At 45.2% G+C, this 15,051-nt stretch overlaps 1 protein-coding gene across 28 annotated transcripts in view; it reads left to right on the plus strand.

The window, feature by feature from the left end:
• Positions 1-12,434, plus strand: part of LOC104912096 (uncharacterized) — a 106,164-nt gene extending 93,730 nt beyond the window's left edge. For 25 of the 28 annotated variants that reach the window (XR_014884658.1, XR_014884657.1, XR_014884660.1 and 22 more), the window contains 5 exons: positions 3,472-3,650; positions 4,664-4,806; positions 6,109-9,940; positions 10,904-11,071; positions 11,564-12,434. The gene's annotated coding sequence lies outside the window, so the exon portion shown is untranslated. The remainder of the gene's footprint in view (positions 1-3,471; positions 3,651-4,663; positions 4,807-6,108; positions 9,941-10,903; positions 11,072-11,563) is intronic. The other 3 variants (XR_014884665.1, XR_014884664.1, XR_014884677.1) reach the window with 3 other exon arrangements.
• Positions 12,435-15,051: the final 2,617 nt, after the last annotated feature.

Below are 15,051 nucleotides of genomic sequence, written 5' to 3' on the forward strand. Positions count from 1 at the left end.
TGGGCTGTGCTTGTAGAGGAGGAAATAGTGGGGAAAAGTAGATGAAGCTCAAGTAAAAGATGCATAAATTAAAAGCCTGATTTGCAGTGGCCACATTTCTCTCCTCTCTTCAGATTTCCTGTTTACCTCATTTATAAGAAGTAAAGCCTGAGCCTGCCGGAGTATTAGCTTAGAATAGAAAACTCCATAAAATCAGATGGCTTTGGTTATATACCTGTTTTTGAGGTAACACTGGGACAGCACACACTGTTATCCCATCAGAACTGCTGGCTGAGTGACCGGGTTGGATGGGGCCCTGGGCAAAGTGACCTGCTGGGGTCAGCCAGCCCATGGCAGGGGGGTGGAACTGGGGGATGTTTGAGATCACTTTCAACTCAACACATTCTAGGAGTCTATCATTCTAAACAACCAATTACACAAAGAAGGTTAATGCCTTAAGGAACTGAAAACAGATTCTATTATTCTGTGATTTGAAGGTAAATGGTGGTGATGCTTGACTGAGATTCAGAATTGCATGTGGAGGTCACCTGCATTTGTACAATGTGAAAAACTCCAATGATGGCCAAATTTCTCATGTTGAAATGTGTGCTGTTCCCTAGAAGAGCACCTTGCCCCGAATAGCCTGGAAGGTTCAAAACCTGATACATCTTCTTAACGTATTGCAGGAGGAAGTCTCTCCCTGGGAATATTAGGGACTTTACAAGTGGAGAAAATAAATTCTGCTCTCCCTAAGTAATGCTGCATGCAGTGGGAGTCTAATTTTAGATTCCCACTGCTGCCTGTAAATCTGGGCTTTGTGTCTTTCCCAGCTTGATGGAAGGGCATATTTAATTACCAGGAGTTGCAGTTGTATGGACAGGCCTTTCATCAACAAAGCGTATGTCTTTTAGTTTTGTAATTGTAGGAATCCCATTATTTCTAATCTCTGAGTAACCAAACACATAAACTATACCTGCAGGATGCACTTGAGGCTGCTGATCTAAAGCAGTGCAGGAAAGGATCTGCCATGCAGAGAGGTGTGTGTACAGCCAGCCATTCTATCTAACTTTTGTTTTCAGCTCCTAAAACATGAGATAAAACTTCATCCCAGACAGGCTGCTGAGCTTTGCTTCTGTCTGTCTTCTCTGGGGGAATGCTTTCTTGAAACTCTCTTTCCCCCCAGAAAATGCAGTTGCCTGATGTCCTGGGCCCTGCCAGCATCCAGATGTGGGCACCATCAGAGGGGAAGCAGCCCCCTCAGCCCAGTGATGCCCAGGACCACCCCAGAGCTGCAACACTGCACACCCAGCTCATGGCTCAGTGCAGCTCCTGTTGGGTTCTGACTTGTTGTGTGCAAGGCAAATGAGATGTGGGGGGGAATTTGAACAACTTTTTTCAGCAATCAGACTTTGGATGAGAACAGCTCCCTTTCTTTCCGTTTGTAATCCATGAGAGGAAATTCTGAGGAAATCCATGTGTTCTGTTCCAGTCCTGAAGTGAGACACTCACAAGGACAAACTTTGCAGGAGGATGGTGAGGAACTGAATAGCTCTGGGCAGCAGGTGTGTTGCTTTATCTGTGTGTACAAAGCTGACACAGAGCGAGCAATCAGCAGCCTGGCAGCTCAGCAGAGCTTGCTAGGGTGGGAGCCCAGCTCTGTGATGCTTAACGAATTCTCCATGCTTAATGAATCACAGCGTGCCCATGGTGTGCTACTCGGGTGGTTGGAGTGAGGGGAAGGCTGAAGGAAACTTCCCATAGGGGTGGGAGGAATGGCAGCAGTGCAGCAGATGGAGTGCTCTGCTGACATGCAAAGCAGTGCGCATTAAAAGGAGTAATGTGAAGTGTAACTCACTGGTGAGCTCTAAATTAGCTTTAGTCATGACAAAGACATGGGCATCACTGTGGAGAGTTAATAAAAGTATCTGCTGAGTAGGCAGTGGCTTGCAAAGAAAGACAAGCGGAATGTTCGGGTGTTTAAAGGCTTGGAACAGAAATTGTAACTGAAATACGATGGTGCTGCCATGTACATGAAGGATATTGCCTTGCTGCAAGCACTGTGGGTGTTTGTGATCCTGCTCTGGTACACAAAGCAGTGGGGCAGGGAAGAGTTACTGATAGCAGCTGAAGCCACACCAAAAAATCTGCATGTCCCCTTGGAGTTGAAGCTGGAGTCAGGGACCAAACCACCCAGCCATTAGCTGTAATGCTTGCACAGGAGGCTTTTACACCTCGATTCCTATTATATGCTGCTGAAGTGTAAGTTTGCTTTGAAAATTCTTTAAATGGTGCTATAAAAATAAAAAAAAATCTGTGAGGTCACCAGGAGCTGGCTGGCTTCTGGGACCAGCGTCCTGCTGGCAATGCGGCCAATGCAGGGTTAGGTTGCTCGGTGATGTTCTGCCTATCTGCCCATACTGCAGGACAATAATTTCCATCTCAAGCTCATTATTGTTCTCATACGAGCCGATTGACTTTCCTTAACTTTATTTGACTCAATCTATACATAAAAACCCACAGAGAAATTTATGGGCTTTACAATGCTCCCTTTACTGCCTCAGACACCAGAACTGCCTTTGCCCACCTCCTGTCATGTTACGTGTTGGATCTGGTCCTGGGCAACACATCACCAGATGACATTTCTGCCATCTGTTCAGGGCCAGCATGGTGCCCATGTCAGGGTGAGCTCCTGCAGTGTTCTGGCTCCCTTCTAACGACGGCTGCCTCATTAGGAGCTGCCATCTCTGGGCAGTGAGGGCACAACTCAGCACCTCATGCTATGCCACAAACTGACATCTTGTTCAACACCTGATAAAGCTCTGCGTGCTTCTGGAGGAGCAGAAGGCAAACAAGGGGCTGGATGCAGAACTCCCGATTATAGCACCCTTCTGATCTCTGCCCTGGGTCGCCATCCCATCCTGCTTTCCCCCTCCCTGACCTTCTCTCCACCATGAGTACCCTCCCTCCAGCACACTGACTAATTTCACCCCCTGCCCATTGCAGGGCTTCGCCCTCAGGTCATTAAGATTTCATTCTGTTTCTGCTCTTTTGGCCCTTCCCAGCCTTTCCGTGCACAGATTCTCAGGAAGCTCAGGCAGGGTCACCACCCCTGAGCTCCGTATGGTAATTCCAATGACCTGCTCAGTAGTAATGCGGAGGTCTGGGCAGTGCTCAGTGCTTCCCATCACACCTGAGGTCCTCTTCTGCATATCTTTGCTTCATTTCCATCGTCACACTAAATAAGATTTCAAATGACAAGCAAGAAAAACCGAGAAACAGATTTTTGGAGAACATTTACCAATTGAGGACAAAGAAGAATTTCAAAACTGCTCAGCAAATGGCAAATCTTCAGTGTTCCCATGGGTGCCACAGCTACCCGGGTGCTGCCATGGGGTCCTGACTGTGGCCTCTGGGTTCTGGACTCATGGGAGGGAAGCCTGTAAGTCTGAACAGTCCTGATTTGTGTGCTAAGGAGCGCTTCTCTCTTCACAGATTTCACTTTTGACCATCAGCCTGAATGTGTTCTCCCAACTGGAAGGGCTTTTTTCACCTTGATGATCCTTGAGGTCCCTTCCACCCCAAGCCAGTCCATGATTCTATGATTCATTGACTGCATCACATCCCATAAGGTATCTCAATGCAGAGCTGAAGCAACTTCCCTTCATCTTGATGTAAGTAAAACAACGTGTTATGCTATTTGGACATCAATTTCTTATCATTGTTGCTGTGAAAACTGGTGAAAAATAGGTGTAACCAGCATAGCTCACACTGTAATTTTCTGCCTGTGGTGTTTATCTCTTGCTGCTCATTGCATCTACCTAATTCCTCCTTATTGCCACCAGCAAAGCAAAGCTTTGAGATTCTTAGCAGCGAATGCAGGAGGCAAAATATAAACACTTTCTTGTGACTCATAAATCGGCCTTTTTATAGTCAGAGCAACAAAGAGATGGGCATTCTTATCGGGAACATGCACATTGTACGCTGCCAGCAGCGCTGCCAACTATCAATAACGACACTGCAGCACATGGACCTGAGAAATATGCTGAAAAAATCCCACAAATGATTTGCTGTAAATTGCTTACAACCCACGATTCGTGCTGCAGGGCAGAGGAGTGCTCCGTGCAGTTACATCACATCCCATCCCGGGAGTAACAGTGGGGTTTGGGAGGTGCTTCAGCACTTGGTTCTCTGTGATTTCAGCTTCAGCTCAAGCTTCTTCATGTCTAAGCCTATTTTTCTATTTATTATTATTATCAAACCTGATAATTTGTGGGAAAAAAAATATGAAATACCATCAATTTCTGGTGGTTTTTGGAGGACTGTTTCTTCTTCTGAGCACGTTTTCTGCAAATCACTGTAAATTTTACTGTTGTGTACGGAAAACTTTGTAGCATGTAGCTTCAGTTCCTGTGCTTTACACTGATCATAGAATCATAGAATGGCTTGGGTTGGAAGGACCTCAAGGATCATGAAGATCCAACCCCCCCGTCACATACAGGGCCACCGAGCTCCCTATTTGATACCAGCCCAGGCTGCCCAGGGCCCCATCCAACCTGGCCTTGAACACCTCCAGGGATGGACGGGGCATCCACAGCCTCTCTGGGCAGCTGTTCCAGCACCTCACCACTCTCATAGCAAAGAACTTCCCCCTGACATCCAACTGAAATCTTCCCTTCTTTGACAGATTTTGCTTCAGTAGCCCAAATCACTCCTGGGTCACTAGACTGGATGGCTCTCTGCAAACATGGATACAACAGAACAAGGGCACATGCTGAGCTAGCTCCTGCACCTGAGATGCAATGCCTATGGGCTCTCTCCTGGATCAAGGTCTGCAACTTGTGAGATGTGACAGCTCTAACACAGCAAGCTGTGTGTGGTGAGGGTACAAAAATAGATGTCCACACAGGTCCTGCTCTGCTCATCCAGAGTCTGCAAAGGGTCAAAGCAGTGCTGCTCCACACTGCTTCCAGCTTTATTCCTCCCATTGCATAATGCTAGAGAAATAACCAAAGACAGCAAAACGCATTACTCCTTTGCTGCTCGGGCTAATCATGGCATGTCAACCAAGGAAGGTATTTTCGTAGAATCCCAGAATGGCCTGGGTTGCAAAGGCCCACAGTGCTCATCCAGTTCCAACCCCCTGCTATGTGCAGGGTTGCCAACCAGCAGCCCAGGCTGCCCAGAGCCACATCCAGCCTGGCCTCCAGTGATGGGGCATCCACAGCCTCTTTTTTAAGGACAGAGAATGTTGTCTGACTTCACCTGTGCTCAGCACTTTCTCCTGCCCCCTATGGAAACCCATAGGCTGTGCTCCTGCCTGGGACAGGAGTTTGCCCATGTCCCTGCAGGCTGAGTGTCACACTTCTTGCTCACTGCAACAAATGCTTTCCTCCTGGTGAGATGTCTAAAAGGAAAATGTCTATTTGCACTATATACAGAATCTCTAAAATAGGCAATTTATTCATTTCCCCTTCACTTTTATTACACCTCAAAGGAGACATCTGTTGCACAGTTTCTGTATTTTAATCATCCATGAAAAATTCGATTAATATACAGTTAATGTCTTGTCACTTTCACTAATACTAGGCAATGGGATTGAAGGGATATAAAGCATGCACAGCTCACAGAGATAGTTTGTAGGTTTATAACGTATACGCTTGAAATTTGTTCTTGAAAATATGTTTTGGGGTGACCAGGTCCTGTGGTGGGCTCAGTCCACAGCAATGCCCCCATCCCCAGTGCTGTACCTTCTGCTGCAGAAGCACATGAGCTAAAATGTGGTGAATTGCCACTCTCCTAATTCCTTCCATATTCTTTTCATAAACTATTTTAAACTCCATTTAAAGCCTATGTTGTTAATGGACTTTGATGGAATGAAAATGTTTCAGATGCACCAGGTAAGTTATTCTGTCTGATTAAACCATTCTTCATACTTCAGATCAAATACCTTCAGATGCACAGTGGTAGTGTTAAGAGAAGTCTTCTTGAGTTCTGCTGGGGAGATGTGATTCTGCCCCTATGTCTTCCTAACTGAGGAACTGTAGTGTGTTCTTTATACCTCACTTCTGTGCGGGTCGTACTGCTTGAGGAACATCTGAAACATCAAATATGCCATTCCTTTCTTCCCAGAATGATTTGAAAGTTACACTGGGCCCAAAGGAGCAGCTCCTTCCACCCAGCGGCCACTCTCCATCAGACAGCACCAGGAACCAGTCTGTGTCTGGCTGCTGACTCCAGCAGGACTGACGCTGGGCTCAGGAGCAGTCTCCTGCTCGTTCTGCAAGGAGCTGTAAGTAAACCTTAAGAGAGAACTCTCAGGCAAGCCTGGTGATCCACTTTGCCCTTCACGTCCTTTGTAAAATGGGAATGATGGGTGTACCATCACTACACATGCGTGGAGTGGGTTTGTGAGAGCTAAAAGTGAGGATGCTCTCTATTTAGAAGGAGGGCTCTGATTTGAGGCAGGTTAATTTTTTTATTATTATTGAATTCTTGTGTTTCAGAACGCTCAGCTCAGAGAGTTTTTTATTAAACTCATCTGTCAGAATAGAAATACTTCCTGGAGAAGGCTGGATTGTAAGGGACGTATTCGATGAATGCGCACATATTATGTCCATAAATGTTTGTTAGAAAAATTATTCTCAACAGATCTGACAGAGATATGAAAAATTAGATCACAAATCTCATTAACAACAGAGACACTGAAAGAGGGATGAAGCCAATTACTGTCGATATTACTTGTCAGAAGAATGTCATGGCTCTTGTCTCGATGCTGGTCACATATCTCTCAGTTGAAATAACTCCACAAATGATTCCTTTTCTCCCATCAGCAATGAATGAAAGAAGTTTCTGCTTTTCTTATGCACATCCTGTTACCTTGGTTATCCGAGAGATGCACTGATAACGCTGTGAAAGGTCGGGTGATTGCAGGACTGCACTCATTGACCCCATGTGCCCCTCTGCTCCCACCTCCTGCTGGCACTTCCCTGTAGCGAGGTATCAGGCTGCTTTGTCACCATGACAACTTTGCTTTTCATGACAAAAGTAGTTTGTGGGTAGGGATTTGAGCACTCTGTAAATGTGGCTATTGAGCATCACTCACTTTGTCACTGGGAAAAGCAAAAATCCTAAACAAGTACTTTTAACTGGGAAGTAAAAAGAACGTTCCATATGGGGGCCTGTAGTGGCAATGCTAAGTCATGGCTTGAAGCAGTGATTGAGCACCTGGTGGGAAGGCAGGGCCAGCCCAGGGGATCTCAGGTGCATGCAATGCAATGCAATGCAATGCAGCTGATTGACCAGAAGGGTGGAGCCAGGATCCTCCCCTTCCCAGACCTCATTTAAGGGCTGGCAGTAGAGGTGATGGTACGTTGTTTGAGATCTCTGCTTACTGGAAGCCTTCTAAAGGTAAGTAGTTGTTCTTTCTTTGTTTCTGCATCTCTGCTGTATTTGGGCTTGTTCTCATTTGCTGTAGTTTAGGATTGTGCCACTCTCTGTTACTGCTGTACTTTCTGCCACATTATATATTACAGCATTGCACTTGGTGAGCCAGCCAGATACCTCCTTGCATGGGTTACCTTAAAAAAAAAAAAAAAAAAAATTATGCACTGGATGGTCAGTAGGACCCCAAAGCAGAAGTTTCAAAATATGCCCCAAAAAGCAGGGGTGAGACTTATTGAGGAAAAACAAGCAATCAAGAACATGGAACCTGGGAAACTTCCTAGTTCCCAGTAAAAGGAAAAAGCTTCCTCAAGTGACCCGGGCCACTATGCCAGAGTCACCAAAGGAAAAGGAATTGGCAATTCTCTGCTACTTGCTTGACAGGGGATGCCAGCCCCCTGTATCTAGGGCCTCTGGACTTGTCTGGGGGCCCCTATGTTAAAATGATTATTTTTTGATCCCAAAAGAATACACAGTGAGTTATGGGACTGGTTGACATAGGTGAAGAAATGTCACTTATTTATTGTGATCCAACCAAATTCCAGGGAGATAAGGTGGTGATTGGTGGGTTTAGGGGACAAACCATCCTTGTAACCCATGGTTATGTTGGACATGGTTAATGTTGGAGGTTTTGTGTCTCCCACCCTGGGAGTGTAAGGTGTCTATTGCCCCAGTCCTGGAGTATATAATGGGCACAGACATATTATGGGGTCTGACTCTCCAAGTGCCCACAGGAGAGTTCAGACCGAGAGAGAGAGGTGTATTAGTATGCAGGTGATACAGGCAATATGAAGAGGTCACGTGAAACATGAGGCTATTCACTTGCCCAGTCTGTGCTGGATTACTAATTCTAAATGGTATAGATTCCCAGGGGGGCAAGAGGGAATATTTAGAATGGTTTAGGAACTAGAAAAAGTAGGGATTGTAAGACCTGCACATAGCCTATCTAATTCCCCCATACGGCCAGTACCAAAGTCAGACAGCGCATGGAGAATGACAGTGGATTACATAGAACTGAATAAGGTCACACCACCCATTCATGCAGCTGTACCCAACATTGCCTCCTTGATGGATACATTGAGTAGGGAGTTAGAAACCTAACAGTGTGTCCTAGACTTGGCAAATGCATTCTTCAATATTCCCATCCACGAAGAATTGCAAGATCAGTTTGCATTTATGCAGGGAGGTAGGCAGCAGACCCTTAGGTCCCTGCTACAAGGGTATGTGCACTTGCCTACATATTGTCTTAACTTAGTGCACATGACCTAGCAGATGAGAATAATCCTTATAACATCAAACACTACCACTATATTGATGATCTCATGCTGACATCAGACCCACTGAAGGCATGAGGAAAGGCAGCGGATTCATTGACTACTGATCTACAAAAGAAAGGGTGGGCTATAAACCCACAAAAGGTGCAAGGACCAGGTGTGTAGGCCATTCCTGAAGATGCCTCATATGGATGGGTCCAGCAAGGGTAAGTCAAACAAGAGGAGAGCGGTGGTTTACCATCTCTCCCCTGAAACCCCCCCGAAACAGTCTGTTTTGAAGAAGGAGATGATCAGAACAGCCAATGGGCAGAGCTATGAGCTGTGTGGATGGTTATAACCAAGGAATCTGGTGACAGTATACTAAATATCTGTACAGATAGCTGGACTGTGTACCAGGGGCTTACTAGTACAGTGGGCCACCTGGAAATGGACTATTTGTGTCTGACCAATCTGGGGCAGAGATGCATGTTTAGACATATGGAATGTGGTTAAACATAGGACCATACACATTTCTGGCTACCAACCTCTACGGTCACTGGGAAATGATGAAGTCAACATGCTGGCTAGAGTTCGATGAATTGAGGATTCACCATCCAGGAACATTGCCCATTGGTTACATCAGAAAATGCGGCATGCCAGACAAAAGACAACGTGGGCAGCTGATAAAGCGTGGGGGCTGCCCATGCAACAGGCTGATATCGTCCATGCGTGCCTAGACTGTGACATTTGTTCCAAGATGAGATTGAGATCGTTGCCCAAAACAACAGCCCATCTTGTTAGAGGACACAATCCTCTCCAGTGATGCCAGGTCACCCTTGGTTTGAGGGGGAAGATGTGCCCTGGCCTGCACCAACCAGCAAGTGGGCTAATGCAGGACTATCAAGTGCTGAGAGCAAACCAGGGGTGTACCATCAAGGTGCTCACCAAGATGAGGGCACAGGTTCTGCCATCTCTAGGCCTTTCATTCAGGTCCGGTAGGTTTTCATAGAGTCTCTGTCCACCCCTGCAGGGACTGAATCTGCCTTAAGGCAGTCTTAAGAATACCATTTTAGCATTCAATAAGGCCTGCCCCCGTCAGATTATGTGGCAGATGGTATCATCACTCAACGTTGTTTTCTTCTGCCCAGCATTTTACCATTGCGCCAGTGAAATGAGTTCCTTGGTCACTCTCAGTGTGTGTCCTGAAGATGCTACAAGCAACATGGACCTCCCTGCTAAGAATCCAAATTATGGGCACCAATAGTCAGGTAAGACCCCAAACTGACAATATATTTTCTGCTCCCTGCCTCTGAAAACCTAGAACCCTATACCCATAAAATAGAATGGCCTTGAAAGGTGCAAGTAGGACCAAAGTGGTGTGGCCTATTTGCACCTAGGGGAGATTATTGGAGGTTGGGAGGTCAGTAGTCCCCTCAGTGATAGGTACATGGCCTGCAGGCATCATGGTCATCGCTAAGGGGATTTTAATCGTGTCCCTATGGCAAAGCAGGACCCCCACTTTCCTTTGGTACCCAATGCCTACCTTTGGCCAATGGGGCCAAAGGTTATGGTACAGACAGGCAGGACATGCTGCAGTGCTTAGTGTTACAGGATCAAAAGAGAAAGCTGGTGGAAATAGTTTAAATGATCAGACTTTAAATTGTGTCTATGTATAAGCATTTACATATGAGACTATGTACATCAAGCTGCATATACACACAAGCAACATTTACAGTATTACAGAAATGCAGTCACAGACCCACAGGGGTTGGAAGGGACTTGAAAAGATCATCAGGTCTGACTCCCTGCTAGAGTAGGTAGCCCATAATAGGTCACACAGGTAGGTGTCCAGCCAGGGCTTGAATATCTCCATATAAAGAGGCTCCACTGCCTCTCTGGGCAATGTGTTCCAGCACTCTGTCAACCTCACCATAAAGGTACAGAGGTAGCTGTGTAGGATTACTATCTAAGCTACGAGCACATCTTTCTATCAGGTGAATTCAAGACCAATTCCAAGGGCTAAGAGCAAACATGGCATGGGGCAGTTCAGGCTTCACTTTGTTTTTTGCAATCCTTGGTTGCAAGACACTGAGGAAACATCTCCTGTTTACATACAACCCAAGTTTACAAAGCCAGACTCGCAGGCTCACATCCACCTACAAAGCTTTGGTAGCTCTGACCAGTGAGAGTTTTACATGTCATTAATTGCCTCTGGTTTAACCACTGAACAGGGCGCAGCAGAAGATATTCACAAGGATGCCAGGACATATTCTTCTGATTTAAGTGGAGAAACATTGGCAGTGAATGTCACTGGAACAAGATCCTGAAGACTGTGGAGACTTCTAGAAAAGAGGTTGTGAGCATCGCCATGATGGCTGTGCAGTTGGCTGCTCCAAGGGGTCAGTACAAATAATAAAATAAAAGAGGCAGGGAGAACATTGAGTGCACGTGTTCTTTAACTAGCAGTGCATCAACATCCATTTTAAAATGGGATATCTATCTTGTACAATGAAGTAGATGTATCTTATGTTCTTACTGCGACTCTTAATTCTTGGGATCCAGAGGCCCGTGGCTACTAAACCCTCATTTGTTTATTGCCTCACTGTTACTGTCTGGATTTTAGCTGTGACCAGAGTGAAGTGTGTTTTATTCCCATAATCCCAGAAGCTCTCTCTCTTCAAACAGATTCTTATGTTCTGAAGTGTATTTATTATCCAGTTCAACTTCTCTGAGCAGATCACACTGAAAGTGAGAACTGCACGAGGCTGTTTCTACTGCTTGCTGCTCCGAGACTCAACATGCACTGAAACAGTTAAATTCAGCACTTCGTTTTTGCAAATGCTCTCTTGAATTATTTTGACTTTTGTGAAATTTTCTTTTCTTTCCCTTAGCCTGATTTGCTGGAATATCTAAAAGCACACAAGCATAAAGGAAATCCAACACATCGATGGATATTAACCTGCTGGATGTTACCTAATGAGCCTGTATGTTGTACTGTCATTCATTCACTGTGACAAAAGGATGACATGGAAATGCTGACATATATCTCTGTTGTTTAATGCAGACACAGCGTAACTCATTATTTTATGCAGCAAACCGAAGTCTCTAATGCCTACGAAACTGAAAGGATGCTATAGAAACTGCTTTTCAGAAACAGAACAAAATCTACCTTTCCTGCGTGCATATGAAAATGTGGATGACTTCGTGAGGAGCTCAAATTGTCACTCAGCCTCATAGAGTAGTCTCCATGGCTGCTAACAGAAGTCCCACCATGTCTGTGTGAGCTGAAAGAACCACGTATTTCTCTAACTGCGATCCCAAATGCAGCTGCTAAATTCTCAATACTTCTCTAACAGTTTTCAGATTGTTCTCCCCGTTCATTTACATCAGTCTGAATGGAAATAGAGAGGAAAACAAGTGCTAACCTCATAGAGCAGTTGTGGATGGGTGGGTAGCAGCTCAAGGGCAGCATTTGCTTTAGGTCCTCCTCATGGAATTAGGGTCATTATTCTGATTTACTAAGAAACATATGTGCAAGTATACACCAAAACTGCAGAAAATAGAATTTTAGAAGCTTATTCAGCAGTGGATTTCAGGATACAGATGTTGGATATAATATACTCGCACTAAATTGGATTCTGGGTGAATAAAAGAGCTGATCTTAAATTCAGCTTGGAGCCCTGCTCAGCACTCAGTTTGAAATACACAGCCTTTTTGTTTCGCTTTTGCAACTTATTCAATAAATATTTTGGCATGCCTGTCTGTTACGCTGCCTTAATCTTCTCTTCAACCGAGCAGAAATTAGCATTTGTAATTTATTCACTAAGGGAAACTAAAGAGGCTCTGCACCAGGGTGAAATGTAATGCCCAACAGATAACCAGAGTGCTGAGTCAGCACAATGTGCATTTGACAGATTTGCTCCTTGTCTGCACCTCATTTAATGGAAAATATGGCAAAGAGGGGGAAGCTTTTTTCTGTGTCTCACTGGAGTGATGCAGGGCTGTGGTGGCTCGCTGTGCCCTCATCCCCTCCTCCTGTCCCATAACACAAATGGCCGTGCCATTCAACCCAAGCCCTTTGTTCATTGCAAGAGAATCACAAGATGCCCATTCTTTATTGTAAAGAGCAGTTAGATTTTCAGTTATCTTACTGAGAAACAAAGTCTCTAATCAGCTTCATTTCTTTTTAACCCTGAATCCAACCCCCTGCAGGTTTAAATAAATTAACTTTAAAAAAAAACAACAACCCAAATACCCACTCACCAGCTTTCAATGACTAAACAGCAGGGTCACACTTGGGCTGACTTGTATATCTCGTTATTGGAATTGAAGGGGGAAAGGCCTCCTGAGACCCCCACCCCACCATGCCCACATCCCTCAGTGCCACATCCCTGCAGCTCTGAACACCTCCATGGACAAGGACTGCCCACCCCTGGGCAGCTGTGCCAGCGCCTGGCCGCTCTCTGGAGCAGACGTTGCTCTGGTACCAACCTGAGCCTCCCTGGTGCAATGTGAGGCCAGCACCTCTCACCTTCTTGCCAGGGCAGAGGCTGACCACCACATCACTCCATGCTTTTTTGAGGGAGTTGGAGAGACCACATCCTGCAGTCAGTAAGGAGCAGTTTCGAGCAGTTTCAGCCATGCCCTTCACTCCTCTCCTTATGTAAGAGTTAAGTTTTTGGCACTGGGTACTGTTTTGGTTTGTTTCTTCTTTTGAATCTCCATGAATCATTTTGGGCATTGCTATGATGCAGGCCAAGATAACAGACGTAGTATGATTATTAGGGCTGTGCAGAGAAGCAGTCACACTGAGCGTGGTTTATGAGTGGTAACGTCATTGATTTTTGCCTTTTCAATGAGCTAGCCAGCATTCCTCCTAGAGAATTAATAATCAGAAGCATCCCTCTGTATTGGCACCTGGACATGCCTGACTTCTCCTGCAGCAGCATTTGATCGATGTAGCGATACGCCGTATGAGTTGGTGAGCAATGGGTCTCATTCCGCTGTACCTGGAGCAGGAAGCATTCCCACCACAAAAGCAGAGATCAGAGTACTTCAATGCCCACTTACCTGCTTGCTGTCCCCCCTCCTGTTCCACCCGCACACACTCATGTTTGCAGCACAGTCACATAGCAGCCAATGCTTGCTGAAAAACAAAGTAAGGAAAAGGACTCCAAAATGTGCAACCATTACTCTGCATAAGAAAATTAAGGAAAGAAAAACTACCGTAGGTTGACGTTGTGCTGGGGGAGGGGGGCAGACAAGTACTTACTCTTTCCAGCGTGAATTGCTTCATTTTTTCTTCCTTTTCAGTTCATTATAGCCATAACTTTATTTAAATGTAGCTTTTCTTTCCACTGTGGCTGTGGTAATTTCTTAGAGAACATATTTTAATGGCCTGGCTATACGCTCAGGATTTCTGTTTGCTTCTGTAATTGCTTCTTAATTATTTTCCAATTGCTGAAACAACAGTTTCCACAGTTTATTAAAAAGCGTTTTTGAAAGCTTTACCCTAAGGCATTGTCAACATTTTATTACTATCACTAACAGTCAGCACAAATGAAGAATCACCAGCACTGGTAGCTCATGTCAAGCAGACAAGAGCTGGCGGAGTCTTATGTAGAAATTAGGATGACGTAAGAATTAGGATGAGCTTACTGTGTTTCCAGCAGTGGAGCAGCCACTTTAAACCCAATAGCATCTCTCTTTCATGTTTAATGTCATTAACGGAGATAACACCACTGCATTTGGAAGGAGAAATATTCTCAGAAGTTTTTTAAAAAAGATTACAGCTTCTCTTTAAGCCACTTTTTCCCCCATCCTTATTTATTGTAAGGAAAAACTGACCTGATCCATGTGGTTATAACAACCTAGAATACCGACTCCTGTATCAATAAAAACCAGGAATATACACAATGTACAAATTTAGTATTTCCACACCTCATCCTGATTATATTCACTGAAAGAGCAATCAGGTGCTGGACTGGGCTGCCATGGGAGCTGTGGAGTCCCCATCTCTGGGGAGAGTTTAATGTGGTACTACTGGATGTGGTTTAGTGGAGAATATTGGTGGTAGGTGGATGGTTGGACTGGATGATCTTGGAGGTCTTTTCCAGCCCTGATGATTCTTTCAACAACAAAGGTTTAGAAACATTAGTAGAGCCAACATGGCCTTATTCTCACCTACATGATGTTTCAATCAAGCCCTATATAATCCAGGCTCCCCAGTCAGCTCTGTAGCAACAGCCTAACAGCCTGCTCCCCTCGCCACGCACAGGTGCTTTTCCTGCAGAACTTTGCCAAGGATGGAACCAAGATTTGCTGCCAGAGCAGTGAGCTGCTGCTCAACACAGTGCAGCATCCCCCACCCCCATCACTG

This window comes from Meleagris gallopavo, chromosome 8 (assembly GCF_905368555.1).
Source record: "Meleagris gallopavo chromosome 8, MGAL_WU_HG_1.1, whole genome shotgun sequence".
NCBI classification, from domain to species: domain Eukaryota; kingdom Metazoa; phylum Chordata; class Aves; order Galliformes; family Phasianidae; genus Meleagris; species Meleagris gallopavo.